Source organism: Mustela nivalis, assembly GCF_964662115.1.
Source record: "Mustela nivalis genome assembly, contig: HAP1_SCAFFOLD_749, whole genome shotgun sequence".
Classification (NCBI taxonomy): Eukaryota; Metazoa; Chordata; class Mammalia; order Carnivora; family Mustelidae; genus Mustela; species Mustela nivalis.
The window spans coordinates 295,631-311,929 of NW_028135914.1; the positions used below are offsets into that span (position 1 = coordinate 295,631).

Consider the following 16,299-nt stretch of genomic DNA (forward strand, 5'->3'; position numbering starts at 1 on the left):
TGTCCCTGAGAAAGTGCAAGAGACTGGGAACCAGAGCGAGGAGGGGAAGTAGCTTTTGCCCCCTATAGAAGGGAGAGGAAGGGAGACCAGCTGGGAGTGGCCAGTAGCTGCCCTGACTTGGGGATAAGAGTTTTGAGAGTTTCTAACCATCTTCTTCACAAACCTGGAGGCGAGGAAGTCAGCTGAGGTTAGGAACAGAGGACAAAGCTTGGAATGTTCCCTGTAAAGAATTTGAGAGTGAGGTGACGGGATTTCTGCTGGTGCTCAGAAAATCCTTTTTGATTGAATCTGCATGTGTCATTTTAGAAACTCCCACCCGCATTTTGTCAGAAGGGAATCAAAAATACAAACCCCCGCTCCACCTCCCTCCAGCCTCCATCAGAAGTTGCAACAAGGTGGGGGGGTCTGTTCTTGTTCAAAATATAAATGGGTGGCTTTGCAGCCCTGGCCTGCCTTTCAGACTGCTGGGTCCCCTAGCAAGGAGGGGACTAACAGATAGTTGGGTATCCGGGCTCACCAGACGACAGGTCAGTGCCAGTCCCTAAAGTGGGCAGGGAATGAACATAGTTCCTCAGTGGGGCAGGGACTGCCTTCTGCTTTCAAGTAGAACGGTGAGGTCCCTGGAGCCTTCTGCCCTGCGGCAGTGAAAGTTGTAGCTTATTAGAAAGGGAAAGACCTGAATGAATATTGAGTACAGCCCATGCAAATGCTTAATTAGAATGAGTTTTAAAAATCTTACTGTAGCCAGCTGGGTCAAATGTATGAGAAAGGCTGTATTTATCACCTCCTCCAGTCCCAGGTAGCTCATTAAGAAGAAAGTGAAGGGTTCTAAATTTTACCAGCCCCTCTTGCAGCAACGCTCTGTGGATTGATCGCTCAAGACATTTCCATTTAATTTACAGCAAAACCTTTCCTTTTAACTCATGTGTAAGGGGCTGAGGAGAGAGGAGATGGGCTGCTGGTGATGGATGTGTGGACGAGGAAAGGAAAAAGAAGGGAACTGGCTTTTTTAGTGATCTACAACCGACAGACATTCTATGTCTCCATCCTAGTTTTCCCTTGCAACAACCCTACACGGTAGCAGACTCTCCCCTACCACTCTCCTTGCCTGGGTCTCCTGGAAATGTCCTGCTTTACAAAAGGGTCAGACAATTTTATAAGTTGCTTGAAAATCCAGAGATAATAAGAGAAGGATCTTCCTGTCCCCAAAGACAACTTGTTTTTAACTAACTGTGTCGCATGGAATCCCAGAGTTGAAAATTTGGTCTTAAGAAAAACGGTATATGTATGATCTTCTGGTTCACACTGATGGGAAATGCTCTCAGTCAATAAAGATACATGGGGTGGGGGTATGTGGGTGGCTGTGCAGCTTAGTCATTTAAGTGTCCAACTCTTGGTTTGGGCTCAAGTCTTGGTCTTGGGTGGTGGGATTGAGCCCCATGTCAGGCTGCACACTCAGTGGGGAATCTGCTTCTCTCTCTCTCTAACCCCCCTGCCCCTCCTTCCATTCACATTCTCTATCTTAAATAAATAAATCTTAAAAAAATAAATAAATAAAGACACATAGGGTGTCTGCTATGCCTCAAGCGTCCTGCTGGATTGGTTGGTATTTGGGGTTGAGTAAGATATATTCCCACCTGTAGGAGCCCAGAGAGCCCCAAATATATGTCACCCCCTCCGTGGAGCCATTGCTATGCTATGAAGGGACAAGAAGAATAATGTGAATCTCTGCCTTTGAAAGAGAAGACATTCAAGCAGAGTTGTCTAAGAAGAAGCCAACACCTTACGTGCCTGTCAGCGTAGATGTTAGAGCATGTGGGACAGGTACATGCTCCAGGGCGACGAGCAAAGTGGGAGATGACAGAGGCCCAGCTGCTGGGAAAGGGTTTCTGTAGAAAGAGGCATGACTGGATAATATATCTAGTGGGGCCAGGAAGGGCTCCCGCTAAAGTGGTTTCCCCTCCGGGGTCATTCACTTGATATAATGGAAAAATAACATTTGGTGATCTTGCCCTGACTCGGCTCCTCCCCACTGGATGGCCCTGACAAAGTAGCTAATGCCTTTGACCTAGGCTTTGTTCTCTGTCTTTCTTATCTATGAGCTGAGAGGAATGTGGAGTGTGATAGGCTTTTCTTTTTTCTTTTTTTTTTTTTTTAACCCCATGGCTCTTTGGCCCAGAAGGAACCACAGATTCATCCTCCAAGGGTCTCTTGGAGGACACAAGTTCATTTGACTTCATGGCTATGCTACACATAAAGTCAAGGGATCTCCCAGGACTTAACGCAGAAAGATAAAACATGAGACAGAAAAATGAGATGAAAGTTAAAACAGGTAGAGGATGCATCCAGGTTATCCAACATCTGTCTAACAGGCATTTCCACTAAAGAAGATGGAGGTGATGGCGTGTCTGGGTGGCTCAGTCAGTTAAGCATCCACCTTCAGATCAGGTCATGATCCCAGGGTCCTGGGATAGAGCCCTGAATCAGGTTCCCTGCTCAGTAGGCGTCTGTTTGTCCCACTCCCTTTGTCCCTCCCCTGGCTCATGTTCATTCTCTCTGTATCAAATAAATAAATAAAATCTTTAAGAAAAAAAAAAAAGAAGATGGATGTGAAACAAAAGTCACTAAGAAAAGAACATTTCCTGAGATGAACAAGCATAAGAGTTTTCACATTGAGAGGATTCACTGAAAACCAAACAATTTTAATGAAATACCCCCCCCCCAATTCACTCTCATTCTAGTAAAACTACAGGACTTCAATAATGGGGAAATAGTTTGAAAACTTCCTAGCAGGATGAAAGCAAGGGATTTAATAAAAACAAGACTAAAATTGCCACCAAAAAATTCCTTCAATGTTCTGAAAGTTATTTTGAGTTTAGGATTGTATCTCCAGTCCAGTGATCAAAGAAAGGATATCCAAGTGCCCAGTAAATGTATGAATAGGTCCTCAACATCTCTACTTAATGCAAACCAAAGCCACAATGGGGATGCCCTTGGGGATGATGGAAAGTAAGAGCTGTCGCTACCGAGTGTCAGTGAAGTGGGTTGACTGCAAATCCTATCCTTTGCTGGTAGAATGGGAATGGTTCAACCATGTTGGAAAACTGACTGTATCTACTCTCTATCCAAGAGATGTCCACAAAAAGGCATATGCATGAATGTTCATAGCACACTCATTCGTAATAGCCAAACCCTGGAAACAGTCCAAATGCCCATCGACAGGAGAATGGATACACACCTTACTACCAAGCAGTTTTAAAAACACACGCTACTGGTACACACAACAACATGGAATAATCTCATAGCTAATACATTGAATGAAAGAAGACAAATATGGAGTAGAAATTAATCAATTTATGTGACTTCAGAACAGGCAGAACAAATTCATGGCAAGAGAAACCACAATAGTTTTCTGAATTGATGAGGCAATTGCTTTGACCCAGGAGGGAACTTTCCGGATAATGAAAATGTTCTCTATCTTAATATGGGTGGTGGTCCCATACAAAAGTTCATCCTACTATATGCACTTAAAGTCTTTTTTCTTACAATGTATGAATTATGCCATAAGAACCCCCAAAATGAAAGCAAAAAGAAATTGTCAAACAAATGGGAGTAAATGATAGATATGTGGGGTATGCAAGGATTCAGATAAAGTTGCACATTTTTACAAACTATTACAAACAAAATTATTCATGGACACACACCAGCAAAATAAAAAATGAAATATTATAGATCTATCTATGCAATTTCAATGTTTAAAATCAACTTAAAGATGAAGTATGAATGACGTATTTAGTCACAAAACCAAATGTGTAAAGTTTGCAAGCCTGGAGGATGTAAAGTTGATATAACTAACTGTACTTACGTCTTATTCCCTAAGTCTGTAAGTCTATAGATAAAACCTTAGGTAAATGAATCAAGAAATTGGGGATTATGTATATTATATAAATTCATACAGGTGATTAAATATTATGAAGAATAAAAATAGCGCCATAACAAAATTGAGAAAGAGAGGAGATGGTGAGAAGTAGTATAAGGTAAATCCCTTATCTTTCAAAGCAGATTGTCTGCAGATACTATTCTCAATCTGTGGACAATCTGCTTTGAAAGATAAGAAACAGAGCTATAAGGAATGATCATAAAAGTTTTAGAAAATAAGGCAAGAGGAAAAAAAGACAGTCAACTTCCCCGGAATGAGTCCAGAGATGGAATTATAAGGACAGAGGCATTTACATTTTATTTTGTTTATGCTCTCCCATATGTTTAATTATGTTGCGTATATTCTAGATTATTTTGGGAAGGAAGGGGAGGGAGGGAGAGGGAGGAAGCAGGCAAAGAAGGAGGGAGGAAGGCGGGAGAAGAGAGAGGGGACAGGGATGGTGATGGGGGTGGGCGACGACAGGGAGAAAGGCAGACAGACAGACCACAGCTTTTCTGCCTGAGGAGCCCCAAGATGAAGTGCTAAGGTGGCAGAAGTGGGTCAGCTGAGCTGGAAACTAGGGTTTCTTAGAAAGGCATTGAAATGATCATTTTGGTGGAAAGGCAGAAACATACATATTCTTCTGCTTACAATGATTCATGATGAAGGAAGCAGAAGAATTTCGGGCTCAGGAATCTGAGAATTGAGATACCAGAAGAGATCGACTCTCCAGTCGGAAGGGTAAAGAACTCTGCCTTACCTCTGGGGAGCAGTTTTCTGGAGATGAGGCGAATCTCTAACGTCCTCTTCAGTTCAGACAATACTTTCAGAAATTAGACACCATCTGAGAAAATAGAGTCCCTCAATAAGCCCCCCAACCCCGCATTCATTCTATAGAGACTTACAGAGCCCCACTCTGGCCAGCACTGTACAGCCTTGGAATAAACAGTGAGAACCCCTCCTCCCCCTGCCCGCCACGGCAGTTTCTCCTCTCCTGGAGTATGCAGTGGGGGAGAAGGGCCGGGCAGGAGCCAGGGTAATCTCAGTGAGAATGGAAATAAGACCAAAGGAGTTTATGCACATGAAGGAAGCCAAAACCCGTGAGCATGGGAGCCAGATAGGACCTGGTTTCAACGCCTGGCTTAGCCTCTTACTAGTGAGCTGACCTCAGTTTCCTACCTGTAAAATGGGCACAATAGTTGTAAAGAGCTGAGAACAAGGCCAGTCAGGCTCATAGTAAGTGCTTCAAGAGGGTCAAGATATATGGGTGAGGCTACTCAGGACATGTGGAAGGACCATGAAGGAGCACAGCTCAGGGTCAAGTGCTATCAGCCAAAGCTTGGAAACCCAAAGAGGGAACAATCAAATCAGGTCCAAAAGTCTCTATGGCAAGGTGCATTGCCCCCAGCCTTGCTTTCAGATAAGCCAGCTGGAGCCAGAAACTGCTCCAAGGTAGACTGGCCAGAGCAGTAAAATGGTATGGGAGGAGCTCTCCTGCCCCTGGGCCTCATCGTCCTCTGCCTTGTTGATGTGCTCCCCACTGCTGGTCCTTTCTCGACACCCTACTGCCCGCCTTCTGTTTCCAGGCCACAGAGACTATGCCTCTTCCAGCTGAGCTCTGGGATCCCCCCCCCCCCCACACTGCTACAGGCCAGGCTGCGGAGGTACCTAAGCTCCAAGTAGACAAACTAGGGGCTCAGAAGCAGAGGATGGGAAGGGGCTGTGATGATGTAGAGCTGCTCTGGAGAGCTGGTCCCAGATCACCACACAGCGAAGGTGAGCTTTTGTCAAGATCAGGATGGTGCCTGTGCCTGTCTTGCTCAGGAGCCCATATTTCTACAGTTGAGTTGGGTTGGCTTGTGAGACATTCACCTCTCCTTGCAACACTGTTAGTGTCTTCCCGTTCAGAACCATCTCTTCTGTTCAACAGCCTCAGCCCCCAGTCTGAGTCCTGACAGTGTGGTGCCTGGGCATGTAGCCTTTGAAGTATGGGGCTGGCATTGAAGGCTACAGTCCTAGGTCTGCACCTTTGCTTCACCTGAGGCCATATACCTGCGGACTTCCTTGACACCATGCCAGTCCTCATCTTCAGATCCTTGTGCTCTCACCCTTTTCCAGGTGGGGCTCAGCAACTTGCAGATCCCTCTCCTCCCCTCCATGAGATGTGTGTGGTCCCTTCTCAGACTTATCTAATGCCACCTTCTTCCAGGGTAGGGGTACTACCAGGAGAATCAGCCTGTGTTTTTGGCCTTGCTCTAGACCTAGCTGAGGTGTCCCTTGAGATTTTTATTATCTGGTTCCTTTCACCCAACCCTTCATGGAGGCCCAAGCAACATCTTAATTCAAGAAGCATCTCCTTCAGACTTCTCTAAGTATCTTCCAGTGCCAGGAGGGATTTTCCCCTTCTGGGTGGCAGGCTGTCCTCTGACACCATTTCCTGCTTTCCCTATATACTACATCTTATGGCAATACTCCATGTTGACATGGCCAATGGCCAATGCTTGTTCATCTCATATAAATAGAAGCTTTTGAATTTAGAACTTTTCTGCATCAATGAAGTCTGGCTTTCAAGACTACTGTTTCTTTTCTGAAGAATCTCTAATTGGAGTCTCAAAATGAGTAAGGATTTCTTTCTTCAAGGTGGTATCCACCTTCTCCCCCTACTGCCAATAGGGGGAAATACCTATGTGGTAGAAATACCTTATGTGGTATAAATAACACATCAATATAATATGATAAAAGTGCACACACTCTCTTCCCATGACACAAATTAATTAAAAACCAATCAATTAGCAGTTAAAATGAGAGTGATACTTTCTAGATCCTAGACCCAAGAGGGCAGGTGAGCCCACTTAGGTATCAGTCTGTGGATTCCTCTCTCCTTTGGGAGGAGCTGAAGGAGAACTGCCTTTGTAACATAGTAGGTCCTCGTATCCAGGGTTTTGCTTTGTGGGATTTCAGTTAGCTGTGGTCAACCATGGTTCAGAAGCAGACAGTCCTCCTTCTGAGTCAGAAAGTCACAATGCCCACATAATTGACCTTGCTTGGTCTCATTAGTAGGCATTTTGCCATCTTACATCATCAAGGGAAGAAGGGTGAGTGCAGTACAATAATGTATTTAGAGAGAGGTGAGACCATATTCATTTAACTTTTTGTATATTGTTATTATATTTTATTATTAATTATTGTTAATCTTTTCATGTGCCTCTTGTATAAATTGAAGTTTATCATAGGTATGTATGTACAGGAAAAACACATAGTGTAAAGGGGGTCTGGTTCTATCCTTGGTTCCAGGCATCCACTGGGGGTGCTGGAAGTCACCCGGGGTGATAAGAGGGAACTGTTGCATATAAGGTCATTGTCATTGTCGGGAGAGAGCTCTGAGATGCAGTGGCAGGCATAGACAGAACCCTGATGCTATGTGAGACCAGCCATGGAAAGCAGAGCTAAGTTAACCAGTGTCTGCCCCAAAAGGGAGGCCGCTGCAACAAAACTGTTCTTTCCTGTATGACACGGATATGGCATTTGGACAAGATGCTAGCAAAAAGTAGTAATTCCGGGAGAGGGTTCTGGATGACGATAAGGTTGGAAATGGGTTTAGTGGGTAAGAGGCGCCCCAGTGCCTCTGCTTTGTTCTGTAAGCCCTGCTGGCATCTGAGGGTCAAGATTCCTCTAATGCAAGAGGCCAAGAGGAAAGAGAACTCATCAGATTTCTCCAGACTGTGGATGGTGAGGTTCTGAGAAGTGTAAGCACAGGTGGGTGGCCCTCAGAAGACAGAGAGAGAGCCTGGCGGGCATCAGCCTGAGCCAGCTGGGCCACTGGTTGGCTGAGGAGGAAGTCGCTCATAGGCTGGCTCCCCCTCTGCCCACAAACAAGCCTTTCCTTGCAGGGAGACTGTCACACTGACTAAGCCTTGAGAGAGCACCGAGGGCCAGAGGGCCTGAGCCATGGACAGCCCTCCACAGTGCCCACAGCTGCCTACCTTTCCTTGTGTGGCTCCTCCTGGAGGGTGGTAGGCAGGTGTCTGTAAGTCAGAAGTGACACAACTGTGGTTCTGACAGGATGGGGGGGTCCATGAGAGGGACAAGTAGGACCCAGACAGGGAATGCTTGGGGGACACAAGGGCTGCTGCTTGCCCAGGACTTTGGAGGCTTGAATGAAGGGCTCCCACCCAGGGTCTGAGTAAAAGCCAGTGCCCCCCAAGTCAGCCTGACCTGCCATTACTGCCCCATCTGCATGTTTTATGCTCATTTATGACATCAGACTCTGCTTGTGTGGCCCAGAACTTGCAGACTCCCTCACAAGTCCAGCCCATGCCTTGTGGGGTAGAAGCTTGACTTGGGGGCTCTGACCTTGATACTCCTTGATCAGGCTGCCTTCTTCCTTATCTTCTCTCAACACCACTGATATGACCCTGGAGGTCAGGGAGCTGTATCTGAACATGAGTGTTTTGTTTGGTCAATCCCATGACCTGGGGCACGTCTGACCGACTTGTTTGTTTGGTCACTCCCACAGTGAGTGTTCCCCGTACATACTATCACTGCATCGATGTGGTCCCAATGGTAACTTTCGGTGGGGAAGTAGGATAGCTTCTCAAAGTGATTTTTTAACTGACAAAAGTCCCTGGAATAAAACTGTTGAAGGCACAAGAAAGCAGCTTTGTAAGTTGAGAAAACCAAAGTCAAGATTCCATTACTTTGTATTAATGTAAAATTTTACTTTTCATGGTACATGAAAAATAAAACCAAAACCTTAGGGGCTTTGGCATAATTCAGCTGACCTGACATTGCAACTGTGCTATCCTGAGAAGATAGCTTCTTTTCCCACATTCTAGCGATGCTCTGCTTGTAGAGCGTTGGCTCTAAGAGGTTCTGACACCTGATTTCTAATGTGTGAGATGGTGGAAGAAGGGGGTTTCAGCACACATCCAAGGAATGCTTCAAGCACCAGCTGAGTGTCCAATGGTTCAACTCAGTTCTGACACTATCTACCTGGGAGCAGCATTGGATTCCATGCATTGAGGACTAAATCCCAGGAGACTTCCCTTCATTTCAGATGTGCCAATCACAACTCCAGGTTCTGATGGTTCGGCTGTAAGTCAGAGGGCCCATGACCCCCTCCTTGAGTTTGATTCATTTGCTAGAGCTGCTAGAGTGGCATGCAAAACTCAGAGAAACATTTTACTTACTAGATTAAAAGGCTATAAATCAAGAATAGCCACATGGACCACATGGACCTTGCCCTCTAAACATAGGGCAAGGTATAGGGAAAGCCATGCTCTATTTGAGCCTAGCACTGCCTCCAAAGCTTTCAAGCCGGAAGCTCTCCAGACCTTATCCTTTTGGGGGTTTATGGAAGCTTCATTAGATAGGCATGATTGATTAAATCATTGCCCATTAGTGATTGATTCAACCTCCAGCCCCTCTCCCTTCCCAGAGATCAAGGAAATTTCCAACCCTCTAACCCCTTGGTCTGTTTCTCTGGGAGCTGGCTCTCATCCTTAGGCACATTCCCAAAGTGTCCTCATTAGCATAACAAAAGACACCTGCTGGGGCCCTCTTAGGAAATTCCAAGGATTTTAGCAGCTCTGTGCCAGAACCAGAGGAAGACCCATTGTATATTTCCTACTGGAGATCACAGTATCACTGCTGCCTAGATCAGTGGATCTAATCCCACAGAAGCTTCACATCCAAATATCTGTGATGAGTATGGCTCCAAACTGATGCTTCTTCTAATGAAGGACCTTGACACTCTTGGTCAGGGCACCATACTCCTCAGAGTCTGGATGGCTCCCAGGATGTGTCTGTTTGTGCATTCTAAGAGCAAGCAGCCCAGAGGTAGGAAAATCAATCTGCCTCTAAACAGTGAATACAACCCACTCTGTGGGTGCCTGTCTCTCTCCCTCTTTTCAAAAAACCGTTTCAAGAAATTCTGTGACGAGCCAACAGTGGGGCAAGGGGTTTGGAAGATACATCTTTGTTCCAAGGGGTACCTTTCTTTTGCTGCAGAACATTGAGCACCAGACCCAGATGAATATAAATCCTGAAAGCAAAATCTATTCCTGAGCCATGGCTGGGTGTCCTCAAGTGGGCAAGGCCAGATTCCTGGGCCATTAAGAGATTCCTTGCCATTAAGAGTCTCACTCCTTGTGTTCCTTGTGTACCCTACCCTTCAAAGGCAACAAGAGTAGGTTACCTCGAAGGCCACAGGTTACTTCACAGACCAGTAGGGCACATGCTTGTTGTTAGAGAGGGAGTTTTTGGGACATGGTCATGGCCTCTTTCACTTCCAGACAACAATGACATTGGGTTCATTTCATGGGGCAGCTCAAATGGTTGGTAGTAAATGGAGCACTGAGTTCATGAGGGGGCCCCTGGATGGAGAGATGAGTCTTGTCTTCAGGGGGCAGAGAAAGGAGGTATGGGAGACAGGGCTGCTCACTATTCATCTGCATTGGCTAAGATGCAGGTATGTGACAGAGACCCAGAACAGCAGCTTAAACAAGGAAGAAGTGTATTACTGTCTCTCAGAAAAGCCTGAGCTAGTGTGGTGGCTGCTCTGCAGAGCCCTGGGGACCCAGTGGCTGTTTGTCCCACACGCCTTCCCTGGGCTCACTGCCAGGCCCATTCCTCTGGGGCCTGTAGCAGGCATGCTCATGAGAAGCTGTGTGATGCCTTTGAAGGGAGCCTGTCTTGGGTGGCAGAATGTGTCTCTGATGTAAAAATCTGAGAAAAGATGATAAACTTCCCTTAATAGGCTTTGTTTAATTAGAGATGAAGGGTTGGATAATAGGAATCTGAATCTTTTCTGGTGCCTCAGGAAGCAAAGTGATAAAAGGTGAATTAGCAACTGTAGATAAAATGCATTTTAATTCATTTTATGTTCACCCAACCAGCGCCAGAATCTGAAGGAGCCAAATATGTAACCGTAAAGTTCAGTCATCCAGAATCCTGGTCCCTAGTCTGCTCCAGACTGTCATTGGAAAATTCTCTGATAGAGAGTACAACAGGAGACGCACAGGCCTAGTTTTAAATTTTGGTTGTCTAAATTGCTATCTGTTTGGGCAAATAGTAAAGTGTTGTTCTCTTTTACCTCACTGCAGATTGGTGGGAGTGTTCAATGAAATGCAAGTGCCTGGTCTCACTTGGTATAAAGTGTTCCACTAATACCCACTGTTACCTCAACCAAGAAAACCCCTGGGCTCAATCTCCTTTATCTTCTTATATTCAGCAGCCTGCTGGAAGGTACTAGGTTCCTAAAAAAAACAATCCAAAGAGCCCTAAGTAGATACTTTCTGACTCTAAGAAAAATTCACCCATGTTCAAGTAGTCTGACAATATATATTTGTTACTTTATTTTTGTCATTTAAAAACTTAAAAGATTCACAAGTAAGCACATGAAAAGATGTCCAACATTAAGGAAACATAAGTTAAAGACATAGAGAGATATTACTACACACTGACCAGAAAAACTAAATAAAAAATTAAAAATAGTGACAACACCAGGGGCGCCTGGGTGGTGACTCAGTCGTTAAGGGACTGCCTTTGGCTCAGGTCATGATCCCAGTGTCCTGGGATCGAGCCCCACATCAGGCTCTTTGCACAGTAGGGGGCCTGCTTCCCCCTCTCTCTCTCTGCCTGCCTCCCTGCCTACTTGTGATCTCTGTCTGTCAAATGAATAAATAAAATCTTAAAAAAAAATAGTGACAACACCAAATGCTGTCAAGGATGCAAAGAAATTAGATCACTTAAGGGTGCCTGGGTGGCTCAGTGGGTTGGGCCGCTGCCTTCGGCTCAGGTCATGATCTCAGAGTCCTGGGATCGAGTCCCGCATTGGGCTCTCTGCTCAGCAGAGAGCCTGCTTCCCTCTCTCTCTCTGCCTGCCTCTCCATCTACTTGTGATTTCTCTCTGTCAAATAAATAAATAAAATCTTAAAAAAAAAAAAAAAAAGAAATTAGATCACTTAGATATCACTGGTGGGAATGCACAATGGCACAACCATTTTGAAAAACAGTGTAGCAGTTTCTTTTAAAACTTAAAATGGGGGGGGGGGCGCCTGAGTGGCGCAGTGGGTTAAAGCCTCTGCCTTCAGCTCAGGTCGTGATCCCAGGGTCCTGGGATCGAGCCCCACATCGGGCTCTCTGCTCAGCAGGGAGCCTGTTTCCTCCTCTCTCTCTCTGCCTGCCTCTCTGCCTACCTGTGATTTCCATCTGTCAAATAAATAAATAACATCTTTAAAAAAAACCCGCAATGTTATAAAAAATTAAAAAAATAAAAATAAATAAAAATAAAACCTAAAATGGATTTCCGGGTGACTTAGCAGTTGTACTCCTATGGCATTTATCTCAGAGAAATGAAAACTTATGTACTAAATACAATGTACAAAAGTGTTTATAGTAGCATTATTCAATATAGCCCCAAACTAGAAACTGCCCAAGATGTTCTTCAACAGGGAATGTTTAAACTAATGATTAAAGTAAACAGTCATGTTGTGGAATACAATACAGCAATAAAAGGCAGGAGCAATTGATAAACACAACAGCCAGGGTGTATCTCAAGGTAACTGACTGAATGAAAACAGCCAATCCAAAGTGTTGTTTATTGTGTGATTCATTTATACCATGTTCTTTTTTTTTTTTAAGAATTTTATTTATTTATTTGACAGAGAGAGATCACAAGCAGGCAGAGAGGCAGGCAGAGAGAGAGGAGGAAGCAGGCTCCCTGCTGAGCAGAGAGCCTGATGCGGGGCTCAATTCCAGGACCCTGAGATCATGACCTGAGCCGAAGGCAGCGGCTTAACCACTGAGCCACCCAGGCGCCCCTATACCATGTTCTTGAAACAACAAAACTACAGAGATGGAGAACAGATCACTGGTGTCAGAAGTGAGGGATGGATAGGGGAGGGAATCATTATAAAGGGGGCCCTGTGGTGATTGAATAGCCCCTGATCTTGATTGTGGCAGTGGTTACATTAAACTACATGTGTGATTAAATTGCACAGGACTCCACGCATACACAGACACACACGCAAGTGTATGTGTAATTGGAGAAATCCAAAACAACTCTGTGGATTGTACAAATGTCAACTTCCTGGGTTTTATCTTGTTGCACAAGATGTTAACTTTGGAGAAGACTGGAGGAAAGACGCATGGAACTTCCCTGTACAATTCTTTGTAGTTTTTTTTGTTTTTTTAATCTATGATTATTTCAAAATAAAGACTTAAAAGACTTCTTTTTTTTTTTTAAAGATTTCGTTTATTTATTTGAGGGATAGAAAACAGTGAAAGAAAAGGCACAAAAGATGTCTTGCAGTGTCAGAAAGCAAGAAAGTGTTTAAAAAAATGTACACTAATAGTAGTATGTCAGGGCACACAGCAGCCAACAGAAGGAGCTCTCAATGGCCAAACCTGGAGCAGTGTGGACAACAAAATAAATAAAATAGTTTTGTATTATGACTTGAAGTATAAAATAAATACCCATGAGTTTGTACTAATATAGACAAATGACTGAAAAATAAATGAATGGAGAGAAGAGACAAACCTCTCTTGTAGGACAATTCTAAATAATTTATGTAGATACTCCACCTCAAGGAGTTAAAATATATTTCTTTCCTTAAGTGTGGATTTTGCATAGTGGCTTCTTGCAAAGGGTAACATATGGAATGGGAGAAAAAGAGTAACTTTGCAGTAGAGAAATCTAACAAACACTCCCTCAGCCCAGTGATTAAGTGCGATAGAGACAGTGATAAATCGTGGATGTGCCCTTGCAATGGTGTGAGGTGAATGCCTCCTTCCTCTGTGGTCTTCATCCCCAGTCTAATCATAAGAAAAATCAGACAAATTCCAAAAGACGGACATTTTACAAAATACTGACCAACACTCCTAAACCATAAAGGTCATTGGAAGCAAGGAAGAGTCTGAGAAGCTTTCACAGCAAAGAGGAGCCTAAGGAGAGAAGCCAACAGAATGCAATGTGTAATTCGGGAATAGAAAAGGGTCATTAGGTACAGACTAAGGGAATCTGAATGAATCATGAACTTCGGTTAATAATAATGAGTCCATACTGATCCATTAATCCTAACAGATGCACCACACCAGTGTAAGATGTTAATAATAGGGAAAACCGTGGGAGGGGGATATGTGAGCTCTCTGTACTATCTCCTCAGTTTGTGTGTGTGTGTGTGTGTGAGTGTGTGTGTGTGTTTTGTAACTCTGAAAACTGTTCTTTAAAAAAGATGAAGTGTATTTCCAAATAAAAGTTTTAAAAAATTAAAGATTTGATATGTAGTTTTTGAGCAACTACTGTGAAGCAGGCACTTTCATAATGATTGTATGGTTGAAACCATCCTGATGGTGGGGATGTTAGCATTCACTGTGTCACTGAAGGAGACCTTAAAACTCGGTAAGATCAGGTTTTTAAGATCCCCCAGTTGGTAAGTAGTTAAACGGGAATGTGTGCTCAGTCTTCTGACTTTCATCCCATGCCATTTCCCATTATGCCACCCAAAGATTTGAGGGAAAACTGGTTATTCAGTTATGGTGTTGAGACCAGTTACCAGAATGTTGTATGAACCAGAGCTCCCCATTCCTCAGTCATGCGTAGCTTTGTCATTCCTCCAGGACTCAGCACAATTCCCTAGTCTTTGCATAAGCTAGTTCTTTTTTTTTTTTTTTTGATTTTTTATTTTTTATAAACATATATTTTTATCCCCAGGGGTACAGGTCTGTGAATCACCAGGTTTACACACTTCACAGCACTCACCAAAGCACATACCCTCCCCAATGTCCATAACCCCACCCCCTTCTCCCAATCCCCCTCCCCCCAGCAACCCTCAGTATTTTTATTTTTTTTTTAATTTTTTATTTTTTATAAACATATATTTTTATCCCCAGGGGTACAGGTCTGTGAATTGCCAGGTTTACACACTTCACAGCACTCACCAAATTACATATCCTCCCCAATGTCCATAACCCCACCCCCCTTCTCCAAACCCCCCTCCCCCCAGCAACCCTCAGTTTGTTTTGTGAGATTAAGAGTCACTTATGGTTTGTCTCCCTCCCAATCCCAACTTGTTTCATTTATTCATCTCCTACCCACTTAAGCCCCCATGTTGCATCACCACTTCCTCATATCAGGGAGATCATATGATAGTTGTCTTTCTCTGCTTGACTTATTTCGCTAAGCATGATACTCTCTAGTTCCATCCATGTTGTCACAAATGGCAAGATTTCATTTCTTTTGATGGCTGCATAGTATTCCATTGTGTATATATACCACATCTTCTTTATCCATTCATCTGTTGATGGACATCTAGGTTCTTTACATAGTTTGGCTATTGTGGACATTGCTGCTATAAACATTCAGGTGCACATGCCCCTTTGGATCACTACGTTTGTATCTTTAGGGTAAATACCCAGTAGTGAAATTGCTGGGTCATAGGGCAGTTCTATTTTCAACATTTTGAGGAACCTCTGCATAAGCAAGTTCTAATTTTCACGTCCACTCAGGATGGTAGGAATTGTTTGTTCCATGTTAAGGAAGGAGAAACAGACTCAGAGAGGTGAAATAACCTGCTCAAAGTTACTCGGCTATAGTGGATCAGGATTCAAACACAAAGCTTGCACTCTTCCCTGTAACCAGCCCCTTGAATGCCCAGCATGGCCCTATTGAGGAACGTCAGACAATCTCAGAAGTAGCCATAATTCCTTAGTCTTTTCTCTGGATGCTCTTTGTTTTGCAGGGACTAGTAGTAAGTAAGGACTCAGTTTCATCTAATGAGCAAAATCTTTGGACTATTTTTGCGAAAGGGACAAGGAAAGAGAGTATATCACTGCCATTACAGTGGCTTTACAGAATCCCTCTTATAAGTCCACATTATAAACCACAATGGCAAAATATTGCACAACCACCCCACTGTCCCCATGCCTGCTTTGACGGCAGACATGATTAATCAATCTGGAGCTCTTGTCAGCAGAGCCTGGACTCAGCCTGACAAGCCCTCCAGGCAGCCACTACTGATCCTCAGAGCCAATCCTGAGATGAAAGCCCTTTTCTACCCAGCTATAGGCACTGCCATATTTGTACGCTTACATTTTTTGACATTTGAAAAACAGGATGAGATGATGCACAAGCCACAATGGCAGCCAATGCTATAGTCACAACACAAAATTATTTCTTCAGCCTTTAATTAGGATGTGTCATCCCAACCCCATTCCTGATGCAATGTGCCTGTGCTCTGGGAAGGCAAAAACTGCCAAATGTCTGGCCTGCAGTGTCTTGATACCCCAGTGTCTCCTCTGGGCAAAACCAGGAAGCCAGTGGGAGTCCAGTGGGCTCAGTGGGCCAGCCACCCACAGGAAGAATCATCAGGGTTTATCCT

General features: G+C 44.1%; 1 protein-coding gene across 1 annotated transcript in view; it reads left to right on the top strand.

The window, feature by feature from the left end:
- Positions 1 to 16,299, top strand: part of LOC309857469 (uncharacterized protein) — a 258,540-nt gene that overhangs the window by 205,785 nt on the left and 36,456 nt on the right. The window lies entirely within an intron of this gene.